Raw genomic sequence first — 17437 nt, forward strand, 5'->3', positions numbered from 1 at the left:
TTTTCTTCAAAAGGAATCTCTTTTGAAGGCATCTTCTTAGTTATAACACTTCTTAATTCATCATACCCAACTTGTAAATTTCTCCTCTTTCTCCTGACTTCTCTATGTCTTCTTTCAGCTGTGGGACTGGTTGGCAAAAACAGTTGTATGCCTATAAAATGTAAGGATTTAGTTCAAGAGGGAGAAATAAGCATTTTGAGAAAAGCTAAACTAAACCAATGGCAAGATAATTGACCGTGCCAAAAGAAAAATGAAAGCAAACCAAAGCAAAGTAGCCAACACCAACAAGAAAAAGCACCAGCAACAATTTTGACTTTGCTTAGGTCCACCTTGGCAGGAGAGAGCTTCTCTACAAATGGTAGCACCCAAAATGCTTTAAGCCCAATCCAAAGCACAAGTCAGGGCTCATCTTTTCACAGGTTAGAATGGACTCTCTCTCTTCTAAGACCCGAAACAAATCACAACTAGAATTGCTGTAGAGACCAAAGGAAAGGTATGTAAAGAGAACAATAAATGAGCAGTGTGACCTAAAGTCTCACAAATTATGCCACTCACATGCTGCATTTGTCCCTATCATCTGTACAAGTCACAGGTGTATTATCAATAAGGACAAACAGTAAAAAAGACTGGGTTTTTTTTTCCTACAAATTACAATTTATGAATAATATCAGTGAACGTAATGGGCATTAATTTTACAAGTAATAAACTCCAATTAATCTGAAAAACTTCGAGAGCTGCTTGAGTCATTATTACTTCTTCACAAAAGAAGAGAGTTCACAAGAAATGTTAATTCACTTCTTTGGGGGGCATGTCAGAGCAGTATTCTTTAATAATGTACAATGCACAGTAGACAGAATAGGAAATGTAATGGAAACCTTTGGAAAATTATAACTTTTTAATCCTCAGTTTAGATATTAGTAAGAATTTGAGGCCTTATCTAGGAACCAGACATCTTTACTGACTCTTTAAAGCATATAGTACCCTGAACTGGCCACACTAAATGGAATTTTTTGCAAAAGTCTGTAGACACATATAAAAGAATACAAGAGGCAGCCAAGAGTTTGCAGCTCACAAATACCCTCTAACTAATTAAAAAAATAATTTCCAGTGGAGCTCAAAATAACAATTCCAGTGGTAAAGAACACCATGTAAAAATTTGAAAGAGACTTAAGTAAATTTAAAAAAACTAATTGAAATAAAATTACCTTAAATAATGAACACATTGTTGATTTAATATACATCCATCACAGAGATAAAGTAATTTTCACTTCCATGCTCTTTAATACTCATTAAAAACAAAAAGTCATGTCACTCATTCAAACAGAGTGAAAAAAATCTCATGCTATGTGGCTAGCTCAAGGTATCATAAAAATATTGAAAAAGAGTAGTTGTCTTTTCTATTCAAATGCAAAAATAATAGCCAAAAGTTAAATCTAGGGGAAAGAAGAATTTCAGAACCGAGTCACCAATACTGTGAACATATCCTAAAAAATAATGGGCACATCCAGGCCCCTAAAAAGCCATAAGCACCGAGCTCAGGGCTTCAGTGACAGCTGCCTCAGGCACTGTGGAAGCTGAAGTCCCACAGGTTTCAGCCATGCCAGAGTTCCTTCACTGCAGCTTCCCTCCCAAACACGCTCCGTTCCATCAGCATCACTCCAGCTCCACCGCTGGCCGCGGTGGACAAGTGCCACCAGCCCTGGTTTCCACCAACCAGGGGACGGGTTCTCTTCTTCCCAGTAGCCTGACTCCAGTGTGTTTCCAGCCTGTTTCCACTGATCAGCTGTTACAGTGCTGCACATTAATGCAGCCCCTGGAGGAGCAGCAAAGAGAGGATGTTCTTGTAAAACAGAGGCAGTGGGGGGCAAATAGGTCTGTCTGAAGTTTGTTGCCTCACACCCGCATACAGCACCCTGCTACCTCAAACGAGCCAACCTGGGACCAGAGCTTCTGTCTACAGAGGACACAGTGCTAAAACCAAAAGTTTCACATGCTTTTCAGTCATCTAAAGCCTTCACTTTGATTATATAATGCCCCTTTTCCCATCTCTTTGGCTATACGAGCAGCTCTGACCATGCAGAGGTAAATTTCTCATTTGTTTAGTTCTAAGTCCCAGGAGATCCTTCAGGTATTTGAAGAAATTCAGATAGTGATAAGACAGGCACAGTTACAACCTTCAGTTTTGGCAGATAAACAGAGCAGCTAAGTTATACAATTACAGTCCTAAATTCCATAGGAAGTATTGCTTTTCTAACACTGAACGCATCTTTTGCACATCAGAATTTGATCTTTTCTGTCCAAGTGTATTGCCTAAACTTAAAAAATATTTCATGAGACGAAATCAAGTTCCACCTTGGGTTAGTCCACCAGCCCATTTGCTCCAACACCTTTTTCCATGAAGATCCAGAAGGTATTAACTCAGAGAAAAAAAAACAACCCAAGAAGTGTATACACATGTGACTGTTCTGCACTGCTACAGAGCAGGAAAGGGAATAGGAGAAGTTCCTTCCTGACACTACTAAGTCATCACCCCCCTGTCAGTTTCCTTAGCTTCACCTTAGCTTGCATAGTATGAAACTTAGTGGACACTGAGTTAGCCTAAAAATAAAATAAATAATCCAGGGAAAAAAAAAAAAAAAGAAAAAACAAAACACCAACCCAGCAGCATTCAACTTTGTGACCTTCTGTGAATTCCAGCAGTGTCAACTGGCTAGGAGGAATAACTTCTCTTTTGCTTACTTCTTATTGATTCCACTATCTTTCATAAAATAGTCCTATATTGTTGCAATAAGAGGTGGAACTAAAAAGAACAGATCATCTGTGGCAGGAGACTATCATTAATCACAAATAAACAACAGTCACATCCAGTTTTAACAGTTATCCAAACTGTTATTGATGCCATCTAAACCTGGGAGAAAAACCTTCACCTACTATTGCTTAGATTCATTGCTATTTATGGAATTTTTAACATAATTTGTTGTCATTTTCACTGTACTTTCTGCTTCTTCTTTGAGGTCTTTGTTGGTCACTTTAAATGAATACTCCTGATGAGAAAATTACCAGTAATTCTGCCGATCTCCACATTTCTTTGTTGGCTTTTTATCTCTCTTCAGATGATATTGGAGGTTGAGATTTGTCACCAAATAGTAACATTGTAGATTAAATGCAGAACCCTGTAACATCTTCAACACTACAACTCCAGGAAGATAACAAGTAGACTCAGCAACCAGATCAGCACAGGCAGCTCCCTGTAGAGTTTCAATGGGCACAGGATCTCCCCATAAGGATACCAGTCCCAGATCATATGTTAATTTATATGATTGAAAAATTTATATGAGGCAAAAAAATACTAATATTTATTCTCTCTTTGTAATTATTGTGATGTAGGCTCTGAGAAGAGCTACCTGAATTAAAACTTGGTATTCTCAAGGCTGGACAGATAAGTAGTTCATGACTTTAAAACAACCAACCATGGGCCTCCAACCCGTAATTTATGTAGGGCAACATGTTCCATTTGACAACAGCATTTCAATCTAAATAACAGTTTCCCCCCATTTTTAAAACACAAACTGACAAATATCCCTCACCTTGCAGTGCTGTATTTTTTTCCTAAATGCTTGCATTCTAAAAGTGCTGATATACGGCAGCTGAGTGACAGACCTACCAAGAGACCATGTGCCACAAGCAAATGTTCCTGTGCCACCGAGCTGGTGCCCAGGCTGTCGGGGAAGGCTGCTCGCTCCAGGAGGTTACTTGAGTTGACACATCCACTCAGTCTTTGCTTTACCTGGCAGAGCTTCAAACAAGAAGTCATCTGGGAGGGCTTTAGTTAAGTGGACATCTGTCCATTAGGAAATAGACTTGCTTCAGTGACCGCCAAATAACCTTTAAATTAAAGCTTTCTCCTACTGCCAACTTTTAGGTTGTTCTCTGTATTATGAGAGAGGTCCAGGTTAATAAGACCATTCCAATTCTAAGTAGTGGCCCAGACACTGACTCCATCTGTCCTGTCACGCTTGGAGTGAGGTGTACACTCTGGGGCCTCTGTCATCCTTCTTGAATAAAGCGGATATTCTTGTCTTTACTTAATGGAATAATTTGAGGATAAATACATTCATTTTTAAAAATGCAAAGTATTTTACATTTTTACCAATATCCTTCATTCAGTTTCTGCATTTAAATATGTGAATGTGTGTATATCTGCAAGAGTGTGTGTATGTATGTGCACGTGTAGATAGGTAAATAGATAGAAAGCAATTTCATTTGGCCATTACAGAAATAAACAGAACATTAAATATTTGCTGCATTTCAACAGTGTGCATGATGTGGCCTTGAATATCTTAACACAAAGGAATGCATCACAAAACCAGAGTTAACTGAGTTAAAACAGAATCAAGAGTTATTCTGCTGGGCTGGAGAATTGAGGAAAAATAAAAAAAGAGCATCGATGCAGTACACAGCAAGGATTTCAAAGCTTTCTGCTTTTTCAAAAACTACAATATGGTTGAATTTCATTGAGAGCTTGTGTTTTATCCTTTAGCCTCACTACACAAAACTCAGAAAGTGGTTATGAAGTAAAGTCAACCCTTAGAGCAACCAGTGTTATCAAGTGATTTAGCAGGGACTGCTGCTGAGGTAGATTTATTTTGTCTCCATTTAAACTCATGTTATAGATCTCCTCTGTTGCCTGAGCCATCCTGTGATGTACCTTGCTTAGAAGCTATTAGGCTGCTGGAGAGAGGAAGACACAGGGCTTAAGAGTCATAAGGTTTATTGGGCATGGTCTGAACAGAAAAAGAATAAAACACCACCACCTTGAGAAAACAAAACAGAAGTGGTGTCAAGTTACTAATTTCACTGGTATGAGAGCAAATGTGATGCTCTCAGATACATGGATATGTAACATCTTTGCAGTCTTATCTATGTTAAAGGGAAACCAGAGAATAAATTTTCCCTTCTTTTTCTGCTCCTGCCCAGAGAGTATTAAGCCAAGTTCTTGTAATGCAAAATCCTTCCTGTCGCTGTAATTGCCCAGCTAGCTGTCCTCCTCAGTGTCTCACTCAAACTCCCTGTTATTCAGCACTTTGCACAGTTGTCCTCCAGGTCTTTCCTGGTGCCCCCCAAAGATGCTTTACTGTACCTCTACAGCGTATATACACAGTTTCACTTTTCTTTCTTGCTGGCATTCCAGCCCTTCTAATATTGCTCCTCCTATTATTCCCAACACAGTCATGGCCTGCGTTGCTACCATCCCTTTGCCCCTTCTTCTCCTTCCTTTCAAGAGCTATAGAAGGGTGAAAGACATGCAAGGCACTCTGCCAAAACCACCTCACATTTATGCTGGGTGAAAAGCAAGTCACAAATGGAGGGTAAAGCCTGTAAGGGAAGCAAGAGAAGCAGGGAATATGCTGACAGCTGCAGACACAGGTACAGTTTGTACCTGTGGATCTTCTATTGGCAGCAGGAGCGGAGTGACTTTCAGCAAGTGCTTGGACAGGTTTGAGAACCTGGGTAGGGCGTGACTGGCAGTGAGAGTGACAGCACTCCTTGCAAGTGGCCAAGGATATGGGTGTGTTTTCTGTTCCGTGTCTGTGCACCTCACTGCTAGCTCCTCTCCCAACACCCATTGATGACTTTAGGCTCATTCTAGGCACAGGCTAGATGCTACCACAGTGGAGAAGCCAAATACATCAGACCCTGGAGAAGATGTGGACAGAGGAGAAGTCAGGAAGGCTGGGAAGCTGTCTTTGAAAACACGACGCGTTACTGTGGAGAGGAATCTGTAAGAAAGCTTTGATGACAGACAGCAGAGCAGTGGCAGAGCACAGTGAAGTCACAGTTCAGATCCAGGCAGCTCTTCATACAGCCTTTTAGTGTCACATGGCTGGAGGACTCCGACTATTCTGGGTACTACGTGGAGTGAAAGCGCCAGCCAAGAGGAAACCATTTTAACTGGTCTCTTTCCACGCCTTCACTGCTGCTGAGAAGAGAGGAGGCAGTTTCAGCTGTGACAGTAAAAGAAAGGCCAGTTGGAAGTCATCACTGAACCAGAAATGCCACATGCTGTTTGCTTTGTATAATGCAAGACCAGATTCAGCTCAGTCTTTCCTGCTGCCAGTGGTGGAAGAGATAATCGGAAAAGCGCAGTGTTGAAGAACAGAATTACTGTTGCTCTGGGAGCCCCTGGATGCAGCAGGGGAAAACCTGGCACACTAGATTCTTTTACCTGTTAGGAAAAGGTAGCAGGAAGCCTGTTAAATCTGGTGGTTTAGCAAGAGTAGAACTCAATTATTTGTGAAAGAGAAATAGTGCAGACATTGCTGGTTATTTAACACTGTAGTTAGGCTGACACCTGCAAAGCTTTACATACTCCTCTATTGCACCTATTTTTAGTAATAATCATTAATGTTGTGTTACTGTTATATTGAGAATACTAGCAAGACTAAGATTGCATTTTGGCAGATACTGCAAAAAAAGCATAGCAAAATAATCCTCACCACAATACAGTACATTCTGATTGCACAAGGAAAACTGGAGTTGAGAAGAGAAACAAAAAAGGCAAACATATTCCCAAGATCCTATGTAATAAAATCTGAAGCCGAATTTGAATTTCCCAAGTTGCAGTACAGGAAAGTCCTCACCAAATCTATCCACTCTCTCCTGGCACATTAGAAGATTCTCTGGTCTCTTTCAAAGCAGCAGCAATGCAATGAAAAATTACTTTTACCTGTAAAATGACACATGTTTTTTTACCAGGATCCCAGAAACATTTGATAAGTTCTTGTAACACAAGATCTGAACTATGAGTGCAGTCCTTCCTGTCTGCTGACTTTTAAAAAAAGGAAATTCTCAGTACAAAATAAATCTCATGTCTTGCCTACGATTTTCTCTCCAGTACAATTATTGGTGCTGGTTTTTTTTCAAAAGCATTAACTGAACCAAATGAAAAGCCAGGTACAAAAAGATGGCTGATAAATTTGAGACCTGAATAAGACTACTTTTTATGTGAAGAGTCAAAAAATTCTCCAGAACGCAGCAATTGGTCATCACATATTGAATATTATTATGTCTAGTAGTCTCTGAAAGAATTCTCCCTTCACAGATGAGAAAAATATGTTTCCATATCTAGGAGTCTCTAACCATTCTTCATGATGCGTGTTTTCCCACTGTTACTTTTTGTACTAATCCCTCACCTTTCCTTCCTTCCCTTCTCCCCAAAAGACATATTAAATCAAGGTAACTGAAATAACCTATTTGAAATTTCTTTCTTTGATGCATTAAACATAATTTCCTTCTCTCTGTGTTTTCATCATAACAAACAGCATCATTATAGTTGACATTTACCTTATTCCACAGGATTTCTGTCATAAATTAAGAAAGAACCATTAGATCTGATGACATGGCAAGGGGAAAAGTACCTAAATAACATGATGAATTATTTGTGGTGATTTTTAGGATAATTCAACTTTGTCTGTACAGTACCTAAAATTAAAATAAACAACCTATTTTTCTCAGTTGGACTGGCTTCTGCAAGTGCTTTTCACATAATATTTACCCTGTATAACCATCCCAACAGGGCTGGAAAGGCTATAGAGCTCTGAAGTGCTACTATTTCAATGAAAGCCAGTCACAAAGACTTAATTTCAAAGAGGCTTTTGAAAACATACAATTCTAATGAAACCCTACAATATATGGGGAGGAAAAAAAGGAAACAAAGTAAAATTACCTTCCTATTATGACCTACTTTTCATTGATGCCTACTTCATTTGCTTAGAATTATTAACAAGTGAATTTTGAAAAGCAAAAACTGCATATTCTGTTTTGACTAGGTTAAACATTTTGTTCACATTAGTGAAGTCATGCTGATAAATTGAAACAATTCTTATTAGCATGACTGCAAAATGTGTTTTGGATGATTCTAGATAGTGAATGTTCATGCATCATCCCTATTGCACAGACAAAAATGCTACACTATCTATTTACATTACAAGCTTGCCAACTATTACTGTTGTCCATGTTCTCTAATGTATTTTCTCTTTTTAATGTTTACTCTTCTACCTCTTTTTCATCAGTCTATATCACAAAACATAAGCAAATTCATCACTGAGGATGGTAACCAAGCACCCCATTCCACTGTCTTTTACCTTTCAACTCTGCGGTCTATTTTGAAGTGTCAAGCCGTAACAATAATTTAGGTCTTTTAAGCGTTATTTGTAATTAATATTTTCTTCCCTCTAGGAATTAAGAGTATAACCACACTCCTGCCTCAGAAGTTCCTCTACAAAGCCTCATTTTATTCTTCAGAAAAGAAGATATTGCCAGTAATGAATGGCTCCATAACATTCAGTACTTCCATTTGCCATTTGGCTGTGGAAAAAGGGGAGGTGGTCAAAAACAGAATGCTTACCTATGTTACACTGTAACAAAATAATTCCGATCTCAAACAAGGTCTGAAAGAAAAGGCTGAGCACTTTATCCACCTTGTAAAAACTACACACCTTCTAATTACCTTGTTAGACAATCCTCCAAGTAGACTAACTGTGCAAATGCATATAAATTATTCTTTTAGATAAGCAACCAAATGTTTTACGATCCTCTTTGCATGCACAGGACCAAATGGACTTCCACTGACATATGAGCTACTTAGTCAAAAAGCTGCAAACCATTTAGCCTGAATATCTGCCCTGATTGCATATTTCTCTTGGGTATCAAAAAGTTATTCAGGTTCAGTAAGCTCCACTTCACCAAAGATCTTTTGTTCATTCTGTGCTTTTCCCCACTCTTATTCTCTTTCATATATATATATATATGGACATGGTGAGACATTTATGCAAATCCATGGAGTTCTGGCCCTTTAATATAAATTGCTTCTCAAGTAATTGCAGGGAAGTGCAGTGGGGTTGTGTAAGGAATGAAGGACAGGTGACAGTGGCCTGAAAATGAGATTGTGGCCCTTGATCTGTCCAAGCTAATTGATGAGCTGCAGTCCCAGACTCAAAACTGTCACTCTTGCAAAGCAAATTCCACACTGAGAGAGGAAGAACCCAGTGAGGGGGAAACAATAATTGCATTAAATCTCATTTAAAACATTTTTGACAGGTGAATCTTGGCACAAAGCGGAAAGCACTAAATCACCTCAGGGGTTTAAAACTCTGGATGTATCCAGAAAGTTGTGTTAGCATCACGACTTGGTTACCCAACTCCCTTTCAAATCTGTTAAAGTCTCAACTAAATTGAGGCTAAACACATCTGCTCCACTCTCTGCTTCAGAGAGTTTCAATCAAATCAGAGACTTTTCCCATATACAGAAAGCTGAACACACAAATACGAGTTTAAAGGACTGGAATTTGAGGGCATATGATTTGTCTATCAGTTCCCCATGGCAATTTTTACCTCTGTTCTTAAAAAAAATGAAGCAGAAAAATCAATAATCCATAGGCACTGCCATGTCTCCTTTTTGAATGTCCAAGTTCAGTGGAGAAAAAAGAAAGTACTTAAGCAGATGACAGAGAATAAGCAACTTTACTAAACACCTTGTCAGAGAGATTCTTCTACCCCCAACTTTGGGTGAAACTACTAGGCACAATATAAAGCAGAAGAAGTCTCATTACAAAGGCAAATCAAGCAGTTCCTCCTTTGTAAATGAAAATTTTGCAAGAATTTATCAAGTTTGGACTTGGGCTTAAATATAGTCATTAAATGTGTTACCAGTGTCACAAAATGTGAAATTTGACAGGCTAAACTGAGTTAAAACAAACCAAGTAATGAATTAAGTACTTCAGACTAATTAGCTCTGTCTTCTATCAAGCTAAGTATAAAATGAGAACTACTTCTATATAAAAAAATCAGACTTCCAGTAGAATGAAACGAGAACTGAAATTTTGGGTCTACTCAGGGGAGCAGAAATAAGGGAATCATCTCTCCTATTTGTTGGAAAGTCACCTTTAAAGAAAGAAAGAAAAAGAAGTCTCTAAGGACTTATCACAAAAGCATTCAGAGAAAGCAAAACCAGTTTCCTATGCAGCAGTATGACATCCTTCTAATGTTTTTTATTAAGAGGGATGTGGGGGACAGGTCACAACATGCCGCTACTCTGAATGACTTATGTTATCCAAACTCATGTATAAAATAACATAAGGCTGTGGATAAGGACCAAAGCAGGAGTATAGGGATAAAGGGTAACTTCCATAAACCCTATGAGGAGTAACACTTAAGAAACATATGGATGGGAATTTGGAATCCCATGTTAGTTTTCTGTGGTGAACAAAGAAATAGAAAGGGGCTCATCCAAGACTGGTGCAAATTTGAATAGCTGGTTGCAGGTTTGCCAAACAAAAGCAAAACCTCAAGTTAAAACCAAAACATTCTGTACACTGCTGTAAAGGAAAAAAAAAAATTAAAAACCCAATATCATCACATATAAGCTGTAAGGCAACACAGTGGCTGGAACCTGCATGTCTGTACACCAGATGAGCCCCTGAATTGTTATCCTATAAAGCAAGTCTGGCTGAATGTTGCTCAAAGCTCTCAGGTCGTGGTTCTCTGTGTGAGGACCTGGCCAGAGCAGAAACATTTGCCTTGCCCAGGTAACCCAGTGGCTGGCAGGACAGAGGCTCTCATACACACTCAGGACCAACACAGCAAGGCTGAAAATGCAGCACTCAGTACTCTTTGGTGCAGTAATTTAAACAATGCACCTGAGCTTCTCCTGACAGAGCTGTCCCACTTTCTATAAATAATGCTCTAGCTGACGGAGACTGACTCTGTGCTTAGGCCATTCTCACCTATGATTTAATTTCAATTTTCTGCTTTTGTTGTGAATGTTCCTGTCCCTAAAAGCACCAGCTATAGTAAGATTTCTTTTTTGCTCCTTTATTTTTTTTTTTTTTGTGGTTGAGAATGCACTTGGTAAGGTTTAAGATTAATTACAGAAAGGGATAATATAAAAAATTTTAAAATATCTGTGAAATAGATTGTTTCCATTACATACTAAATCCATATATGTTATAAACATCCCCGTGAATTTTTTTAAGGCATTAGAAGTTGCCACAGTGGAGTACACCAGTGGCACTGAAACTATTCTGTATTTTCAACTTCAGTTTTACAAGTGCTGACAGACATAAGGTGAAAGACAAAGATGTGCACCATTCTTAGTTTAAAAAAGCCCAAACAAAACAAGACATAAAAAAGTAAAAATCAAAGAGTATAGATGAAAGCATCAATGGTATTTTCAGTTGGTCTTTATAAGAGTTTGCAGTACAAGTCAAGTAGAAGAGCCTATCCCCAACCTGATGCATTCCCAGCAGGTTATAATCATTAAAAGGAAAGCCAGTCTATAACAGAGAGACTCCTTCCTGAACTCCAGCCTAATATCAAAGTGACTAACCTTTGTTTCAGCTCCTTTCAGTACATCTAGAGGAGGGACGAGAATGCTTTATGTGTGGGAAATTGCCAGGGAGACAGAGAAACAGGGTCAGTATTTAGCAACAAGTAACACTCCCCACTGCTCTTGGCTGTTTGTACAATTTCCACTCCTTGGTAGAAGTCAGTCTGAAAAATCTTCAGAGAGAAAAATCTGAAAACTATGCCATTGGCAGAGTTGTAAAAAAAGAGAAAAGTCAAAAACTATTAATAAAAACTAAGTGTTAATGATGCATAATAGTTCTCGGAAAATTTTTGGATGCTTGATTTTTAACCAAAATTACATTCTGCATAAGCATCCTCATGCAACTGAATCTCCACACACATTTCCAAAATATGTAACTTGGCCTCAAATAAGGGAAGGAGGCATGCTTCCAAAACATCTCATCTGGTTAGCAACATTTTTGATAGCAAACAACCAGACAGGAGACCTCTAACTCTCCAGTTTTCTGGTAAACACATTGCTTGAGGATTTCTGATGGACATCTCCATTCCACACTGTCTCAGAGTTTCACATAATGTAGGTGAAAACTGACTCTACAAAATACATTTCCTTGCAATTTACAACAGTGCCGTCTTTTTATCACAACAGCACACAACAGACAGAACACGGGTGTAAAAGACAAGGTAAGTTACTTGGTTGGGTGTTCCCTGTAAACTTCAGATATATTTATATATGTACAGATTATTTCCTTTCCAAGTATGTCATGTTTGATAATTTGATTGTGGAACAGAGTTAAAAAGGAGGGGAAAAAAGTGCCCACAGTTGATAAGCAAATATCCACATATATTTACCACAAAGTCATAATTTATAGGGACTTGGAGTTTAAATTTATATGTCTACTGATACTGCATATTTGGGAGAGGATTTGTGATAGAACAAAACTATCTCAGTTTAGAGCACTGTACTGAACCTTACAACACTTCTGACATGAAGATAACTTCACCTGCATTGCTTTCATATACAGTATAAAATATAGACATGATTTGCTACTGATTTGAAATGTACCTGGGTCAGTTCTGTGTACATTGATGTGGCTTTCAGTTCTTCCTAAAATTGTATTAATACTCTCTTTCTATGTTTGATGCCATTAATATTCATATGACAAAATGTTACACTTACTAGGCAGCCAAGCAAAGTCCATTTCTTTATAGGGAAAAATCTGCAAGTTCCTCGAAAGATGCAATAATTTTGAGGCTTCATCAGGACCTCTCAAACAAAGCTGCCAAAAGTCAAACATGTGCTTATATCAGCTTGACCTAAAAAAGTCACCAAAAAAGACAGGAGGGCAAAGCTACAGCATACCACAATGAACTCCTTCCTCTCAACATTTCATTAACTTTCTTTACTTTCAATAAGGCATGTAAATATTAGTTTTATTGCATATCTTACCTACCCCCCAAAATAGAAAGTTAAGAAAAAAAACCGAAAAAATATAGAAAAATCTCAGATAGCGGGGGAACTTTAATTCATCATGAGTCTGTAAGAAAATTTTAAATTTTAACTTCTCAAGACTTTAAACTTTTTAAATTTCAGCACAAGGATACACATACTACATCTCTATATAAAAATTTTTTTTGCAGTCATATTTCAGCAATCACATCTGCTTTGAAGTCTGCTTTGTTTTCACTGTATGAAATGTATTAAAGTGGTCTACCATGCAAGACAAGGCTAAAAATTTTGCTTTAAACTTGCATTAATTCCTAGAAAAATTAGTCTTAAATTATTCCTTAGAACACCTATTAACTATTTTCATTAACCAAAAATAGAATGATGGTAGATAAAAAAGCCAACTTGATCAAGAGCATTGCCTATACTGAAAGGTGATGGGATACCCTCTTAAGGATTTAATTTCTTTGAAAGAATGATCTTCTCTCAGCTGCTCTTTCATATCATGGAATTTAATTTTCATGCTGAAATAAATTTGTAATATCAATGAAACAACATTTAGAAAAGCATGACTTCTGCTCCTAGTCTCTCTCTCTCAGCCCAGAAATATTACTAAAGGTTTCTCCTCTCATTAGACTAAAATTTGCTGAGTTAATCTTATACTTACCTCAGTCCTTACAATTTTGGCTAAAACACAAAAATACTCTGGTCAACAGCAAACTACCATCAAGAGCATGGATGAATCACAGGTCTGCAAATCTTGGAAATAATTTTAAAGAGACAGATGGAAAAAGAACAAACTATTTGATGAAAACAATCAAGGAGATAATTACGTATCAATTTATTATTCCCTTACAAATTTAATGATGATAAGTGTGCATTGATTATCCCTTATCAAAATTTCAATCTGCTCATTAGGTTCTAATAGTTTAATTTTTAGAAATCCCTTATGTTCATCTTTTAGACCAACAACACTACTTTGATTACCAAGAATACTGATAAGTAGGTTTGGTACCCTGACAATTATAAGGATTCATATTTTGCTAATGTAATACTCTGCTGATATTTTAATTACTCATCTAGATACATCAGACTGTTTCCACATCATTTGTTCTCTTTCAGACATCTGAATTTCTTTCAGCTGATGTATTCATTTCACTCAAAGCTGTCAATTTGTGCTGTTCCTTAACTGCATAAAATTTCTTTAGTAATTCAATCATGTGGTTTTGCCTTCCATTTTCTAATACATATCTTGAAAGTTCACTCCTCCTCATCTGCCATTCACTTAGTCTCAGAAAGGTGTGTGCCTAAACTTTGTGCTCTTTCCAAATATTATTTCCACACCTTATTAAAGAATCTCAAGTTGCCACAGTCAGTCAACACTTCAAACATATTCACCAGCAAAGGAATTTCTTCCTTGACTGTCCCACAGAGTTTAGAAAATACCCGTTTTTTTGACAGAGCTGAATAACCAAAAGTACTAACATAGAGTCATTTATTGTAGGTCCATGATGTCCTCTGGGTTGTGGGTGTCTTGCTAGAGAAGCAGAGCAGACTCTTGCTTTTGAAAGGCAGTACTTGTCTAACATATCCCAAACCTGTTCAAGAAGTTTTCCTTCCCGTACATAGGGCCCAAGCTAATCTTAGGCTTTTGTCTGAAATCTTTCTTTGTAGCCTCTCCCAAATGTCCCACAGATGGTTCAGGAAGCTAAGCAGCATTCACAAGAGTTCAGATAGCTTCGCCAATTTAGTACTTCTTCATTCCTTTTAGTAAAGTTTCCTTTTTCTAATCCTCAGGTCGCCTATTGGCTCTTTCTGTGTAGCTATGTTAATTTTTAAATTGGCCCCCAGTATTCTTCAAGATTTAAAAAATTGCTTCTTTGCTTTTTTGAGAATTGCAGGACAGTGCTACCTTTGGCATATTTGAAGATTACCAAGGCTAAAATGTATTTATGGACTAAATGTGCAAAACTGAATTTCAACATCCAAATTCTTATGTTACATAAAAGGCTTTAAAAAGTCTATTTGAAGATGCATTAAAAAATATGTTTTGTCTTTGCCATTCTAAAATTCAGTGGAGATTTCTGGGAAGGAACTGTTAAACCTACTGATTCTGAACTCAGATAACAGAAGTTCCACTCAATGAGCACAAGTGTATATAACGTGGTACTTTAATTATTGCAGCAGTGAGGGAATCTGGATTTCATTTGCACTGATCATGAAATCATAGAACCGTTGAATGGTTTGGGTTGGAAGAGACCCTAAAGATTCCTAGTTCCAGCCCCCCTACCATGGGCGGGGACACCTTCCACTAGACCAGTCTGCTCAAAACCCATCCAACCTGGCCTTGAACACTTCCAGGGATGGGGCATTCACAACTCCTCTGGGCAACCTCCTACAGCACCTCACCAGGAGCACTGTAACAAACTTTCTTCTGTTCTCCATTCTAAAACTACTCCCTTTCAATTTGAAGCCATTCCCCCTTGCTCTGTCACTACATGGTCTTGTAAAAAGTCTCTCTCCAATTTTCTTGTAGGCTCCCTTCAGGTACTGGAAGGCCACAAATAGTTTACCCTGAAGCCTCTTCTTCTCCAGACCAAACAATCTGAATTCTCCCAGCCTTTCCTCAAATGAGAGATGCTCCATCCCTCTGATCATCTTGGCAGCCCTCCTCTGGACCCAATCCCTGTCCATGTCCTTCCTGTGCTGGGACCCCAGAGCTGGTGCAGCCCTGCAGGTGGGCTCTCACCAGAGCAGAGCAGAGCAGAGGGGCAGAATCCCCTCCCTCCCCTGCTGGGTCATGTCCAGCCTCTTATCCATCAGCACCCCCAAGTTATTTTTTTTTCTGCAATATGAATAGTTTTTCTCCTTCCTCACACTGCATAAGTGTACATAATGTTGAACTTTCAGAGTAGACAGTGACCATTACAAACATTTCACTTTTTTGAGGATAGTCACCCATGCTTGATGGTTTTGGAAATAACACAACATTCACCTAGTAGTACAACTTCAAAGTAAGTTAGAATATGACCATATATTTTCAAGGTGTCTCCAGCACTCTGCATTTATTTCACATCAGAAACAACAACAATGACAGCAAATTCCCAAGCAAAACCACTATTCCTATGAAACAATAAACCTTTCCAGGTAAAATCAAAGAAACGGGCACATAAACTAACCTGACCAGATTGATAAAAATGGTAAGAATGAGTACTCCAAAGATTTTCTGCAATTTTTCCACTTTAGATCAGGGCATGTAGGAAAAGCCCATTGAAAGACACCCCCTGCCACGAGGATTAGCTGCACAGCCAGCTTTAGGCAGTACAGACACAGTCAGTTCTGCAACTCACATTAAAGGGGTAAGGTTTGCATTTGTAAACAGACAGATCTCAGTGCCTTGAATCTCAGATTTCTGGTATATTTACTTTGTGTTACAAAGTAGTATTTCAGCCTACTACTTAACTCAATCCAAACAGCAAAATCCCTGCTCATGTGAGGGCATAAACAGTTAGGTCTACTGATGCTGTGTTAAACTATTTGGTTAATGCCTCAATCAAGAGACTATCCAGTAAGGCTTTGCTGTAAATGCTAGGACACAAAAGGTGCAGAAAAATATTCTTTCATTATTCTTGGTTTTACTTCCTCTGGCAGTGAAATTTCTATTTATGGAGAATTTACGTTCACAGAAATTAGAAAATTTCAGATCTTGCCAATCTATTTGTCACAGATCTTCCAGGAACAGCAACAGAGTCTGATCTTATGTGTGTTTCTTGTGAAAACATCTTGGTGGCAACAACGCTGGGAATTCCATGGGTAGGGTTTTTCCTCTGACTTCCCTGTAAAATATTTATTCTCTATAAAAACATTGACACTGTGAACTTCTAGGATCAGATGCTCCTTTTTATCAGCTTTTTCTATGAAACCTACTAACACAGCCATCAGAGGGACTGCAGACCCACAGGTACATGTGCAAAGCCCTCTCTGGCTCCAGGTCATTCACTCAGTTACACATGTACACACCTATTAGTCTTAAGTGGCTTTGGATCCGCAGCTCAGGGGAATAATCCAAAAAGATTTGAGTTGCTCAGGAAAAGTTAGGGGAAGCGACAGGCCTGCAGGCTTTCTGTGCTACAGACAATACATGAAAAGGAAAGAAGTCAGTCTGACTGTTAAATCTTAGATCTGCTTGCAGGGCTGCAAGACAGATTTTATGTTACAAACAAGTATACATTAAACAGGGAGAATAAAAAAAAAAAAAAACAAACCCAAAAACAAAACAACTGGAATATAATGAACACAGAATCCTACAAAAGAAGTCTAGGAATGGCCCATATTACCTGGAGTGACAATTTAAAAAGACAGACTTCTGATATCTTTCCCATCTCCCAAGAAGACCTCACTGTATAAACTTAACATTAAAATGCCTGTAGGACTTTATTTACAGTACTGAGAAGATGACACCAGTTCATCCAGCAGTTATATCTTTAAACAATGCAATGATAAGCCAGCAGATTCAATAGCTTTTATTTATTTTCATGGTTTTTAAAGAGGTATTTGAAGACTTTTTTGCTCCCTGCATTTCAGTAAGAGATTCTGCTTAATACCAGTGTAGTGGGAAACAATGAG

Source organism: Zonotrichia leucophrys, chromosome 4, assembly GCF_028769735.1.
Source record: "Zonotrichia leucophrys gambelii isolate GWCS_2022_RI chromosome 4, RI_Zleu_2.0, whole genome shotgun sequence".
Classification (NCBI taxonomy): domain Eukaryota; kingdom Metazoa; phylum Chordata; class Aves; order Passeriformes; family Passerellidae; genus Zonotrichia; species Zonotrichia leucophrys.